Below are 16,718 nucleotides of genomic sequence, written 5' to 3'. Positions count from 1 at the left end.
CATTAGAATGAATATTTCTATTTCAAATACATCACAAGGACTTTAACAAAATAAAGATATTTATTTATCGTAATCTTAATTCTCTAGAGAATTAGAGTTTATTAATAGAGTGTAATAATTCAATCCTTATTTTGTTTATATGCATTCCATTCATAGGTATATTATTGCAGATAGTGTGGAGGTACTGTGGTACTGTGTATGCAAGAAAACATTTTTATGTTCTTATTGCAAATACGGTGTTTGAATGGAATGCATGAAACATTCAGAATAATTCTGTTGTTTCAAAAACGATGAAAATAAGAAAACGTAAATTCTGCCCTTAGAGTATTTAATTCAAATAATTTGCAGTTTGAATTTTTTTTAATGTTCCAAAAGATTTTAGAATTCAAGCATGTATAGATTTGTTTAGGTTTGGTAACCCTCAAAACTTAAAACCTTAAATGTAGTGAAAAAAAAAAGGAAAGGGTGGTTCGGGTGCACTGTATTTGCAACAAAATATTTGCATATATTTTTGTAGCAGATACATTTGCGGCGGAATACAGATGTGTCATTAGAATTAATATTTCTGTTTCAAATACATCACAAGGACTTTAACAAAATAAAGATATTTATTTATCATAATCTTAATTCTCTAGAGAATTAGAGTTTATTTATGGAGTATAATAATTAAATCTTTTTTTTTATGCATTCCATTGGTAGGGGTATATTGTCATCACAGGGTGGGTGGGTCTTACTGTATTTGCAACAAAACATTTTTATGTTCTTGTTGCAGATACAATGCATCAATGGAATGTATGAAACATTTTAATTACCTAATACTCTAGTTGCAGTAACAATAAAAATAAGAAAACTTTAATCGTGCCCATATAGTATTAAATTCGAAATAATTAGCAGTTTGTATTTAATTGTTTGAATGGCTTAAAACATATTTTAGGTTTAGTAACCCTTAAAAATTAAAATCTTATAATGTAGTGTTAAAACGTTTGAAAAAAATACTTATAAAAATATAAAAAAAAAATGTTAATTTTAGTACATACCGGCCAGTTGATGGACGATTTGAAATAATATATTAGAATAAACATAAAGGCATCCATGTTGACGAGTTAAGGATAATTTCTGGTAACTGACCAAAAGGGCACTCGAAACGTGTCCTTTTGCGCTGGCCTTATAAATACAGTTTTATTACGATATAAGAGTTTTTATAACGTTCAATATAATATTATATATTCGTACGATTCGGAATAGTCAGCAAGATATATTGTACATTAATAATAAGTATTGAATAGGATAAAAAAAGGAATTGTCTTTACCTATATGCTTTACTTAGCGCGCGGTTACGTATGGTCTGCCTTTTCAATTAATTTAAGTTTTTCTAACGTTATATTTAGATTAATTACTTTGTTACTATCAAAATCTTTCGTCAAACGCGATTTTTATATATTAATATAGTTTCTAAAAGTAAATTGTTTGGTTTCGTTTATGTAGGAATTTATATCATTTGTTATTCTTTCCTTTGCTTCCGTACCTGCCTTAAGTGGCGGAAATAATATCATTGGGCAGTTGTTGTAAACTGAATTTGCAGATAACAACGAAATGTGTGAATCTTTTAGATCAATAATCTTATAGCAAATAAAATATGAAAAAAAATTACCAGCAACTATATGCTGAAGGATGAATAAATATTATAGGGCGGCTAGGGTTCACTGTTTACAACAAAATATTTGTATGTTTTATTATTCCATATATATTTAAGGCGGAATGCATATTATTTATCATTTAAATGAATATACCTGTCTCAAATAAATCTCAAGGACATAAGCAAAATATAGATAGTCATTTAAAGAAATCTTAATTCAATGCAGTGCTTCTTTTGTTTTTATGTATTCCATTGGTAGAGGAAAAGTCATCATAGGGTGGGTGGGGTGTGCTGTGTTTGCAACAAAACATTTTATGATATTGTTGCAGATACAATGCACCAATGGAATGCATGAAACATTAAGATTAATTAAAAATTTAGTTTTTTTTATAAATTATAGAATTTGCTCTTATAGTATTTACTTTAAATAAATTGCAGTTAGAATTAACTTTTTTCGATTGATTTAAAATATTTATGAGAGCAATCATGTATCCATTTTTTAGGTTTACTACCTCTCAAAAATTAAAACAGTAAAGTGTAGCGTAAAAAAATAAAAAAAGTATATAAAAATGAAAAAAATGAAAAAAAAAAATAATAAAAACAAAAAAAATGTTAATTTAAGTATCTATCGACCAGTTGATGGACGATTGCGCTGGATTTACAACAACATCTTAATTACGAAGTGTCAGATGTCATAACGTTCATTAATAATAATATATAAATTAATAATAATTATTATTAAGTATTAGAATAGGGTAAAAAGAGAATCGTTGATACCTTTATGCTTTTCTTAGTGCGTGGTTACGCACCTACCTATTCGAATAAATCGAATTTTTCTGATTTTATATGTAAAATAATCACTTTGTTACTTTTAAAATCTTTCTTCTAACGCACTTAACATTATTGTATAAATTTAATGCTTCTAACGTGACATGTCAACTACAAATATCAAATTTATATCGTTGGATGTCATTGTCATCAGTTGAAGTTCATTGGCAATGCAACAACAATTTTTAATTTACAGTTTGTCTATAAAGTCGTAACAAAAAATAATGGCGCTGCTGACATGCGTTATAGCAACCCTATATAGTGTTACCAAATCGTTTTGATACGAGAAGTTCGTTCAAGTAAATCGAGTAAAGAATAAGACATATTACAGACACATTTTGTTTCTGTTTTATTTACAGTAAGTACAGTAATCATCTATGATGACGTGATAGACTCTAGATATACATCATCAAGAAACGTTTGGTTGCCACTTTCGTTACGAAAAAATAAAAAGTTCACAACAGAAATACACTTAAATCCGTGCAAATAAATCGCTTGCGATTTAAAATTGTATATGCGAAATCTTACATAATATTTTCCTACCCTATGCAGATATTTTCTCCCCCATATTTACGATTTTATATCGCACCTTAAAAATCGCTACGAATAAATTTCGTAGTGCAAGCTTAACCTAGGCGAACAATCACCTCGTCTATATTTCGATTCAAGGTGATGTCCTCGCTCGTAGCACCCTTTTCAAGTGTCTCGACGTGATGGCAACAATTTTTCCAAGGTCTCTTCAATGAGTTGCTTCACATTAGCCATTTAGGCCCGCCTCTTTCCACTTAATCTTCCCAAAAACGAAATATGAAAGAAAAGAAAATAACAATTTTCACAATGATACAGCGAAAACCGTCTTCCATTTCTTTCTTTGGCCGGTCTATCTTGGGTTTCCCAGGATTTTTCAAACTTTCCACCATTTTTACAACCTGCGTTGACTATCTGCCTAAATGTAATCACTGATTATACTGAAAAAAAATTAGAAGAAAATTGTTACAGAATGGAATCAATAAATTATTGACACGAAGCAATAATTCAATATTCAAAATTGGCAGGAAATATTAATAGCTGGAGTTCTACCATCCATAAATGTATCAAATATTATGGTCGTACTTATTTTACTTATGTCTTACTTAAAATGTCAATTTAACCTAAAAATGCTGTTTGCCCATAAACATAATCCAAATCCCAAAAAATTCGTCCAGTTTCGAGTCTGCGATACATCGGAATCCTCAATAATCAGTTTCCGCTTGGAACTCGGATTTACTTTACTCTTTTTGAAACATTTCAAGTTCAACAAAAAGAAACTGTTCCACAATTCAAACTCGATGGCAGCATTAATAGCTGATGTATTGATGTTCGTTATTGCCAGACACATGATTAATGTTAGTTCCTCAAACATTTATATCACGACCTTATAGATAAACTGTATTAATCTAATATTTTTATCACTAAGAATCTGATTGAATAAGAACAGTCGACTTCAATACAGTCTTAACAAGAGTCTCATACATACTATATATTATATATATAAAAATAAAAAACAAGAAAAACGATAGAACGCAAAAAGACAATGTAAGTACTTATATTATATACCTAATTTCTGTTATCAAAAACTGTGTTCTTCTGATGTACTAAGGCATTATCATATCAAAATATATAATTTGCTTTTATTTTACAAAATTTATCTCGATTAAGGTTTGTGAATATAAAATCCTTCCCTACTTAATATAAAAATGTGAATGTGTTGGTTGTTAAGATTTCGTTCCGCGCCTCAATTTTTGTTGCTAGGAGTACAAAATAGAATGTACGTTTAGGGTACGTTTTGTCGCGCTATTTATTACTATTTTAAGGTGGACATTGCCGTGGTCAGTAGCCAGTATTTTGTAAAATGTTGTTGTTTTTCACTCAAAGGTCCGCCTAAAGTGTAGTTTAGTAGGTATAAATAGATAAAGTAGAATTATCTACTTTTTTCTAGGGTGTAACTTGTCGTGTCGTATAGAATGGTTTAGACGAAGACTTTAAAATTTAAGGTTGCATCGATTGTAGTTTAATAAATCTACGCATTACATTTTAGCAAACCGTTACTTATCTCAAATCCAGAAATTGAAAAAGTGTTAAACCTTAAAGGTGTATGAATTGTGGGGGACCCAGTGCTCTGTGAACGGCTGGATAACTTGGCGTTGCGTAGAGAAGTAGCTTCATTGTGTGTCTTCTACCGCATTTATCACGGGGAGTGTTGAAGAGCTATTTAACCTGATTCCTGCCGCCGCATTCCACCTTCGCACGACACGCCACAAGTTAGGATATCATCCTCACCATCTGGATGTGTCCTCCACAGTGCGGTTTTCAAGGAGCTTTCTTCCACGTACTACAAAGCTGTGGAATGAACTTCCTTGTGCGGTGTTTCCGGGACGATACGACATGGGTATCAAAAAAAGCGCGTACACCTTCCTTAAAGGCCGGCAACGCTCCTGTGGTTCCTTTGGTGTTGCAAGAGATTGTGGGCGGCGGTGATCACCTAACAACAGGTGACCCGTACGCTCTTTGTCCTCCTATTCCATAAAAAAAACGGAAATTATATAACATACAACGTTATAATGTGGTTCGAATATATAATTCTTTAACTAAAAAATACATTGGTGGTAAAATATAAAAATAAGTAATTAATTTAGTTAAAACATTGCTTCGCTAATATTTTATTTATTATTACTCGATTATTGTAATTAAAATAGAAAATGAAATACGTGCGTAAAGGAAAATGTAATTTCATGCGATGGAGTTTCCATCAATTTTTTTTTTTTCAAAATTGTTTTGAAACTAACTACTGATATTATATACCTACATGCTATTTTTTTTTAGCAGTGGCGTGTTTTTATTTTGTTTAGCGGAGTGTTTTTCTAATTTGATTAGGACGAGAGTAGAAAAAACAGTACAGTCGAGTACTTTTTATAATCGAGTGTTTATACTAAGTACCTACATAACTTATTTGTCGCATGGTATATACTACAATGGCCCATCAATATTTGTTAGTTACATCGCTAGTTATAGATGCACCATAAGTATTGCGAAAATAAGTTAGTAGGCGAGAGATCATCTGAGTGAATTACGGAGAACAGGACGCGAATGTCCTTTTTTCAATCATCTTATAAAGCAATTGACTCGATTTGCTATTCAATGTTCTATAATGATTCTTTTGTAGAATAATAAGATCGATCATTACTTATTATAAACTACTATTATTGTAAGTACCTACTTAACAACTTATTTGTCGCATCGTATGTACTACAATGGTGCATCAACATTTGTTAGTTAATTCGCTAGTTAGAGATGCACCATAGGTATCGCGAAAATAAGTTAGTAGACGAGAGATCAGCTGAGTGAATTGCGGAGCACAGGACGCGAATGTCCTATCTTCAATCCTCAGTATCTCAATTATGTGCTGTTTTTCTATCGGTATAACCGAATCGTCACTGGCGTAACTTCACTTAAATTACACCAAACTAGCCTGTTAAGTATATCCAAGTCGAAGAAGTACATCGTAAAATCATTTAAATTTTAGGATTTGGTGATAAAGGTTGCCAAAATGTAATGCATTTCTATCTCTTTGTTACGTTTAATATCATCATTGATTTATCAAAAAACTGCCTCTATATAACTTTGCCCGCGTGTTGTCGCATGGCATTCGGGATAGGGTCATGTTATGGTCTTTATTTGTTGGACCAGCGGGTAGGTAGGTGACCGATTTATAGTACTAACCCAAGATCGTTTACTAAAACCACTTTCCCCAGATTAAGTGGTGGTATTCAGGAAATGTAACAAAAATAGCTTAGGTCTCGTTGGTCATAAGATATATGATAGTCTGTTCGTGATCTTGATGGCTGAGAATGTTCTTGTTGGTTCTCTCAAAACTTCTCCAACAACACATTTCAAATGCCTAGATGTTGCTTCGGTTAGTAGCTGCAAAGATTTATCATATTTGGAACTGTTCGAAAATATTTGAAAATACCATATGTTTACATCTCCGAATATCTCTTTTACAGTCTCTCTGACTCTTTATCAGTGAATTTAAGTACAAACGTTAGTGTTTTAAAATGTGTGAGTTGTCTTATTGTAAATGCATTTAAGAAATCTTTTGTAATATTGTACAAGACCGTCACAATCGATGGACCTTCCGAAGTATATTTAGTGTTAACTTCTTAATGTTACTTAAAATCTTTTACAATCCACTCGGTACCTATTATTCGCAACATAATATTTAAATGTTTTAATAAATGTCTCATACATTCAAACATATACTAGAATATGGTAGTATAACGCTTTTAATGTCCTCTTGACTATTGATAAATGCTTAAATATTTAAACTGCGTACCGGTCCACAATTTTATCAAATATCTGTACTTTAGTAGCTTAATATATTGCAGTTGACTTACAAAAGCTTTTTGATTCTCGCATAACACTTTTAAAATTAACTTTAGCTTTCCGATAATTATTGATAATCAGATATTTGTACGTCATTCCTTCTACAATCTATTGTATTGAATGTCCCATATTTTTAACTAAATAATCTATAATGATAATAATAATAGTCCTTCAATTATTCTGTAATAGAATAATAATTATAAGTCTACTATTATACGGTCATGTTAAAAAGTTTATAAGTCGTAGATAAAATTGTGACTTACTTAAATCGTTGCATAGGTATTGTAGAACAATTTAGCAGTTGACTTAGAATCGCTTTCGGTGTTCGTATTAAATTTTTTAAATTAACTTAAGCTTTTCGATACTTGATTTTAAAATGTTTCTACATCATTACTTCTGCGAAATATAATAACCTATGTCTCCACTTAAATTCTGCTTTTTAATGTTACATAATAAAAATCTTTGCTAATCCAATATGACTATTTAGGAGATCATGTAAGAATGTTTATATCTCTTACTTATGCATTACTTGCTTAAATCTTTCCGTATTGCAAAACAGCAGCTAGCTAAGAATTGACTTAAAATCACTTTTCAAATCACACTCACGTATTACACTTTTAAAATTAAATTAAATTTATATTTTATGTTTAGTTTTTATTATATTGTACTTAATTTTCAAGTGTATACACATTATTCCTTCTACAACCTATTATATCGAATTCAAAATCAAGTCAATTCCATATTTCTAGCATAATATAGCAATTGGCTTGAAATTTGTTAGTTGATGTTAGTACATTAGTAAATTAAGATTGGCTATTCAGGAGGACATGTTAAATCGTCTTAGTTTACCTCGATCATATTATCTATCTATCTATCTATATATATAAAGTTTTATAGCTTTGCATATTGTAAACGACTTCTAGCAGTCAACTTTAAATAGCTTTTCGATTTTCAAATTACACTTTCAAAATTTACTTTAGTTTTTCGATTGTTCAATGTTAAACATAATTCCTTTTGATACTTATTCTACCGAATGTATCAACATTACTTACTTAAAATTACTTAAAATAAACTATTTGATGTAATTAAAAAAAAAAAATACAAAATGTCTATGCGGCAGGTCATGTTAAGATGTTTATGTATACTTATTACATACATAAATCATTTAAATATTATAAAATAATTCTAGCGTTTGACTTTAGATAGCTTTTCGGTGATACTAAAACACCTTTAACATATTAGTTATCGTTAAAGGTTGTCTATAAAAACTATGACTACTTGATATTTCATGTTTCCTCCTCCTCCACGCGTCGTTTTCCTCATTGTATTGTTGTTAATCGTATCTTCTACTCTATCAAATATCTATATATTGTATACCCATTGATCAGAATTCGATTATCGATGTAAGCAGAATAAACTTCAGATAAATCTTGGCATATTTTAAGACAGTTGTATCAGTCGACTTAAAACACCTATTACATCTTAGTAGACGTAAAAGGTGGTCTAATAAAACTATGAGTACTCGGTCATTCATATTTAAATGTTAGTATATCGTATCTTGTACTCTATCATGTATATCTATGTTGTAACCTAATCGACCAGAAGTCGATTATCGATATAAGTAGAACTTTAAGAAAGCTTTAGCATCTTAGACGTAGATGGTGGTCTTATTATATAATGACTACTCCGTATTTCATGTTTTAATGTTTGTCTATCGTATCTTATACTCTATCTAATATCTCTATGGTGTAATTCAATTGATCAGCAGTCGATAATCGATGTAAGTAGAACAAAGTTTAAAAAAATCTTTGCATATTATAAAACAGTTCTATAAGTTGACTTAAAATAGCTTTTCGATGTTAGTAAACCACCTTCAACTAATTTGAGTAAACGTAAAAGGTGGTGTAATAAAACTTTGACTACTCGGTCTTTCATATTTAAATGTTAGTATTTCGAATCTTCTACTCTATCAAATATATGTATGTTGTAACCCAATTAATCAGCATTCGATTATCGATGTTGTTAACTTAAAATAGCTTTTCGGTGATAATAAAACATCTGTAACATTTTAGTAGACGTTAAAGATTGTCTAATAAAAACTATGACTACACGGTCTTTCATATTTAAATATAAGTATATCGTATCTTGTACTCTATCAAATGTTTATATGTTGAAACCCAATTGATCAGCATTCGATTATAAATGTAAGTAGAAAAAAATTTAAAAAAACTTTGCATATTGTAAGACACTTCTATAAGTTGACTACAAATAGCTTTTCGATGTTACTTATACACATTTAACACCTTAGTAGACGTAAAAAGTGGTCTAATAAAACTTTAACTACTTGGCCTTTCATATTTAAATGTTAGTGTTTCGTATCTTCTACTCTACCAAATATATCTATGTTGTAACCCAATTGATGGGTTGGCAAATTTTTAGACAGTTCTATCAGTTGACTTAATGTAGTTTTTCGATGTTAGTAAACCACCTTCAACATTTTAGTAGACGTAAAAGGTGGTCTAATAAAACTATGAGTACTCGGTCTTTCATATTTAAATATTAGTATATCGTATCTTCTACTCTATCAAATTTCTCTATGTTTTTACCCAATTGATGAACATTCGATTATCTATGTTAGTAGAACAAAGTATAAAAATACTTTGCATATTGTAAGCCACTTCTATAAGTTGACTTAAAATAGCTTTTCGATGTTACTTAAACACCTTTAACACCTTAGTAGACGTTGAAGGTGGTCTAATAAAACTATGAGTACTCGGTCTTTCATATTTAAATATTTGTATATCGCATCTTCTACTTTATCAAATATCTCTATGTTGTAACGCAATTGATCAGCATTCGATTATCGATGTTAGAAGAAAAAACTTTTAACAAATCTTTGTTTATTTTAAGACAGTTCTATGAGTCACCTTTTAATAGCTTTTCGATGTTAGTAAAATACATTCAACATTTAAGTAGACGTAAAAGGTGGTCTAATAAAACTAAGATTACTTCTTCTTTCATATTTAAATGTTAGCATATCGTATCTTCTATTCTATCAAATATATCTATAATGTAACCAAATTGATCAGCATTCGATTATCGATGCTAGTAGAAAAAACTTTAAATAAATCTTTGAATATTTTAAGACAGTACTATCAGTTACCTTTAAATAGCTTTTCGATGTTAGTAAACTACCTTAACATTTTAGTAGACGTAAATGGTGGTCTAATAAAACTATGAGTACTCGGTCTTTCATATTTAAATATTTGTATATCGCATCTTCTACTTTATCAAATATCTCTATGTTGTAACGCAATTGATCAGCATTCGATTATCGATGTTAGAAGAAAAAACTTTTAACAAATTTTTGTTTATTTTAAGACTGTTCTATCAATTACCTTTAAATAGCTTTTCGATGTTAGTAAACTACCTTCAACATATAAGTAGACGTAAAAGGTGGTCTAATAAATCTAAGATTACTTCGTCTTTCATATTTAAATGTTAGTATATCGTATCTTCTATTCTATCAAATATATCTATAATGTAACCAAATTGATCAGCATTCGATTATCGATTATACTAAATAAACTTTTAATAAATCCTTGAATATTTTAACAGTACTATCAGTTGACTTTAAATAGCTTTTCGATGTTAGTAAACTACCTTCAACATTTTAGTAGACGTAAAAGGTGGTCTAATAAAACTATGAGTACTCGGTCTTTCATGTTTAAATGTTAGTATATCGTTTCTTCTACTCTATCAAATATATTTATGTTGTAACCCAATTGATCAGCATTCGATAATCGATGTTAGTAGAAAAAACTTTGAATAAATCTTTGAATATTTTAAAACAGTACTATCAGTTAGCTTTACATAGCTTTTCGATGTTAGTAAACTACCTTAATATTTTAGTAGACGTAAATGGTGGTCTAATAAAACTATGAGTACTCGGTCTTTCATATTTAAATATTAGTTTATCGCATCTTCTACTTTATCAAATATCTCTATGATGTAACCCAATTGATCAGCATTCGATTATCGATGTTAGTAGAAACAACTACTAACAAATCTTTGAATATTTTAAGACAGTTCTATCAGTTACCTTTAAATAGCTTTTCGATGTTAGTAAACCACCTTCAACATTTTAGTAGACGTAAAAGATGGTCTAATAAAACTGTGAGTACTCGGTCTTTCATATTTAAATGTTAGTATATCGTATCCTCCTCTATCAAATATCTCTATGTTATAACCCAATTGATCAGCATTCGATTATCGATGCTAGTAGAAAAAACTTTAAATAAATCTTTGAATGTTTTAAGTAAGTGCTATCATTTGATTTTAAACTGCTTTTCGGTGTTATTAGAACATTATCGTCTTAGTAGACGTAAAAGATTGTCTAATAAAACTATGACTACTTGGTCTTTCATATTTAAATGTTGGTATATTGTATTTTGTACTCTATCATTTAATATCTCTCTCTCTCTATCTCTATGTTGTAGCAAAATTGATCAGCACTCAATTATCGATGTTAGTAGAACAACCTTTTAATAAATGTTTGCATATTTTAAGACAGTTAAATACTAACTTAAAATAGCTTTTCGGTGTCAGTAAAACATCTTTAACATTTTAATTGACGTAAAAGGTTGTCTAATAAAACTATGACTACTCGGTCTTTCATATTTAAATGTTAGTATATCGTATCCTGTACTCTATCAAATATCTCTATGTTGTAACCCAATTGATCAGCATTCGATTATCGATGTTAGTAGAAAATACTTTGAATAAATCTTTGAATATTTTAAGACAGTACTATCAGTTACCTTTAAATAGCTTTTCGATGTTAGTAAACTACCTTAACATTTAGTAGACGTAAAAGGTGGTCTAATAAAACTATGAGTACTCGGTCTTTCATATTTAAATGTTAGTATATCGTATCTTCTACTCTATCAAATATCTCTATGTTTTTACCCAATTGATGAACATTCGATTATCAATGTTAGTAGAACAAAGTATGAAAATACTTTGCATATTGTAAGACACTTCTATAAGTTGACTTAAAATAGCTTTTCGATGTTACTTAAACACCTTTAACACCTTTGTAAAAGTTGAAGGTGGTCTAATAAAACTATGAGGACTCGTACTTTCATATTTAAATTTTAGTATATCGCATCTTCTACTTTATCAAATATCTCTATATTGTAACGCAATTGATCAGCATTCGATTATCGATGTTAGTAGAAAAAACTTTTATCAAATCTTTGAATATGTTAAGACAGTTCTATCAGTTACCTTTAAATAGACTTTCGATGTTAGTAAACTACCTTCATCATTTTAGTAGACGTAAAAGGTGCTCTAATAAAACTAAGATTACTTCGTCTTTCATATTTAAATGTTAGTATATCGTATCTTCTATTCTATCAAATATATCTATGTTGTAACCAAATTGATCAGCATTCGATTATCGATGTTAGTAGAAAAAACTTTAAATAAATCTTTGAATATTTTAACAGTACTATCAGTTGACTTTAAATAGCTTTTCGATGTTAGTAAACTACCTTCAACATTTTAGTAGACGTAAAAGGTGGTCTAATAAAACTATGAGTACTCGGTCTTTCAAATTTAAATGTTAGTATATCGTATCTTCTACTCTATCAAATATCTCTATGTTATTACCCAATTGACGAACATTCGAGTATCAATGTTAGTAGAAGAAAGTTTGAAAAATACTTTGCATATTGTAAGACACTTCTATAAATTGACTTAAAATAGCTTTTCGATGTTACTTAAACACCTTTTACACCTTAGTAGACGTAGAAGGTGGTCTTATAAAACTATGAGTACTCGGTTATTTCAATATTAGTATATCGCATCTTCTACTTTATCAAATATCTCTATGATGTAACACAATTGATCAGCATTCGATTATCGATGTTAGTAGAAACAACTACTAACAAATCTTTGAATATTTTAAGACAGTTCTATCAGTTACCTTTAAATAGCTTTTCGATGTTAGTAAACTACCTTCAACATTTTAGTAGACGTAAAAGGTGCTCTAATAAAAATAAGATTATTTCGTCTTTCATATTTAAATGTTAGTATATCGTATCTTCTAGTCTTTCAAATATCTCTATGTTGGTACCCAATTGATCAGCATTCAATTATCGATTAAAGTAAATAATCTTTTAATAAATCTTTGAATATTTCAACAGTACCATCAGTTGACTTTAAATAGCTTTTCGATGTTAGTAAACTACTTACAACATTTTAGTAGACGTATAAGGTGGTCTAATGAAACTGTGAGTACTCGGTCTTTCATATATAAATGTTAGTATATCTATCCTCTACTCTATCAAATAACTCTATGTTGTATCCCAATTGATCAGCATTCGATAATCGATGTTAGTAGAAAAAACTTTGAATAATTCTTTGAATATTTTAAGACAGTACTATCAGTTACCTTTAAATAGCTTTTCGATGTTAGTAAACTACCTTAACATTTTAGTAGACGTAAATGGTGGTCTAATAAAACTATGAGTAGTCGGTCTTTCACATTTAAATGTTAGTATATCGTATCTTCTACTCTATCAAATATATCTATGTTGTAATTATATTGATCAGCATTCGATTATCGGTGTTAGTAGAAAAAACTTTTAATAAATCTTTGAATATTTTAACAGTACTATCAGTTGACTTTAAGAAGCTTTTCGATGTTAGTAAACTACCTTCAACATTTTAGTAGACGTAAAAGGTGGTCTAATAAAACTATGAGTACTCGGTCTTTCATATTTAAATGTTAGTATATCGTATCTTCTACTATATCAAATATCTCTATGTTTGGACCCAATTGCCGAACATTCGATTATCAATGTTAGTAGAAGAAAGTTTAATAACTACTTTGCATATTGTAAAACACTTCTATTAATTGAATTAAAATAGCTTTTCGATGTTACTTAAACACCTTTAACACCTTAGTAGACGTAGAAGGTGGTCTAATAAAACTATGAGTACTCGGTTATTTAAATGTTAGTATATCGTATCTTCTACTCTATCAAATATCTCTATGTTGTAACCCAATTGATCAGCATTTGATTATCGATGTTAGTAGAGAAAACTACTTACAAATCTTTGAATTTTTTAAGACAGTTCTATGAGTTACCTTTAAATAGCTTTTCGATGTTAGTAAACTACCTTCAACATTTAAGTAGACGTAAAAGGTGGACTAATAAAAGTAAGATTACTTCGTCTTTCACATTTAAATGTTAGTATGTCGTATCTTCTACTCTTTCAGATATCTCTATGTTGTAACCTAATTGATCAACATTCAATTATCGATGCTAGTAGAAAAAACTTTAAATAAATCTTTGAAGGTTTTAAGTCAGTGCTATCATTTGATTTTAAATTGCTTTTCGGTGTTAGTAGAACGTTATCGTCTTAGTAGACGTAAAAGATGATCTAATAAAACTATGACTACTTTGTCTTTCATATTTAGATGTTGGTATATTGTATTTTGTACTCTATCATTTAATATCTCTCTCTCTTTATCTCTATGTTGTAGCAAAATTGATCAGCACTCAATTAGCGATGTTAGTAGAACAACCTTTTAATAAATGTTTGCATATTTTAAGACAGTTAAATACTAACTGAAAATAGCTTTTCGGTGTCAGTAAAACATCTTTAACATTTTAATTGACGTAAAAGGTTGTCTAATAAAACTATGACTACTCGGTCTTTCATATTTAAATGTTATTGTATCGTATGTTCTACTCTATCAAATTCTCTATGTTGTAACCCAATTGATCAGTATTCCATTATCGATGTTACTAAAAAAAATTTCAATAAATCTTTGAATATTTTAAGACAGTTCTATCAGATGTTTATTAATAGCTTTTCGATGTTAATAAACTACCTTCAACATTTTAGTAGACGTAAAAGATGGTCTAATAAAACTGTGAGTACTCGGTCTTTCATATTTAAATGTTAGTATATCGTATCCTCCTCTATCAAATATCTCTATGTTATAACCCAATTGATCAGCATTCGATTATCGATGCTAGTAGAAAAAACTTTAAATAAATCTTTGAATGTTTTAAGTAAGTGCTATCATTTGATTTTAAACTGCTTTTCGGTGTTATTATAACATTATCGACATAGTAGACATAAAAGATTGTCTTATAAAACTATGACTACTTGGTCTTTCATATTTAAATGTTGGTATATTGTATTTTGTACTCTATCATTTAATATCTCTCTCTCTCTATCTCTATGTTGTAGCAAAATTGATCAGCACTCAATTAGCGATGTTAGTAGAACAACCTTTTAATAAATGTTTGCATATTATAAGACAGTTAAATACTAACTTAAAATAGCTTTTCGGTGTCAGTAAAACATCTTTAACATTTTAATTGACGAAAAAGGTTGTATAATAAAACTATGACTACTCGGTCTTTCATATTTAAATGTTAGTATATCGTATCCTGTACTCTATCAAATATCTCTATGTTGTAACCCAATTGATCAGCATTCGATTATCGATGTTAGTAGAAAATACTTTGAATAAACCTTTGAATATTTTAAGACAGTACTATCAGTTACCTTTAAATAGCTTTTCGATGTTAGTAAACTACCTTAACATTTAGTAGACGTAAATGGTGGTCTAATAAAACTATGAGTACTCGGTCTTTCATATTTAAATGTTAGTATATCGTATCTTCTACTCTATCAAATATCTCTATGTTTTTACCCAATTGATGAACATTCGATTATCAATGTTAGTAGAACAAAGTATGAAAATACTTTGCATATTGTAAGACACTTCTATAAGTTGACTTAAAATAGCTTTTCGATGTTACTTAAACACCTTTAACACCTTAGTAGAAGTTGAAGGTGGTCTAATAAAACTATGAGGACTCGTACTTTCATATTTAAATTTTAGTATATCGCATCTTCTACTTTATCAAATATCTCTATATTGTAACGCAATTGATCAGCATTCGATTATCGATGTTAGTAGAAAAAACTTTTATCAAATCTTTGAATATTTTAAGACAGTTCTATCAGTTACCTTTAAATAGATTTTCGAAGTTAGTAAACTACCTTCATCATTTTAGTAGACGTAAAAGGTGCTCTAATAAAACTAAGATTACTTCGTCTTTCATATTTAAATGTTAGTATATCGTATCTTCTATTCTATCAAATATATCTATGTTGTAACCAAATTGATCAGCATTCGATTATCGATGTTAGTAGAAAAAACTTTAAATAAATCTTTGAATATTTTAACAGTACTATCAGTTGACTTTAAATAGCTTTTCGATGTTAGTAAACTACCTTCAACATTTTAGTAGACGTAAAAGGTGGTCTAATAAAACTATGAGTACTCGGTCTTTCAAATTTAAATGTTAGTATATCGTATCTTCTACTCTATCAAATATCTCTATGTTATTACCCAATTGACGAACATTCGAGTATCAATGTTAGTAGAAGAAAGTTTGAAAAATACTTTGCATATTGTAAGACACTTCTATAAATTGACTTAAAATAGCTTTTCGATGTTACTTAAACACCTTTTACACCTTAGTAGACGTAGAAGGTGGTCTTATAAAACTATGAGTACTCGGTTATTTCAATATTAGTATATCGCATCTTCTACTTTATCAAATATCTCTATGATGTAACACAATTGATCAGCATTCGATTATCGATGTTAGTAGAAACAACTACTAACAAATCTTTGAATATTTTAAGACAGTTCTATCAGTTACCTTTAAATAGCTTTTCGATGTTAGTAAACTACCTTCAACATTTTAGTAGACGTAAAAGGTGCTCTAATAAA

The sequence above is a fragment of the Leptidea sinapis genome, chromosome Z (genome assembly GCF_905404315.1).
Source record: "Leptidea sinapis chromosome Z, ilLepSina1.1, whole genome shotgun sequence".
In the NCBI taxonomy this organism is placed as follows: domain Eukaryota; kingdom Metazoa; phylum Arthropoda; class Insecta; order Lepidoptera; family Pieridae; genus Leptidea; species Leptidea sinapis.
The sequence above is the reverse complement of the archived record's forward strand: the minus strand, read 5'-3'. Positions refer to the sequence as shown.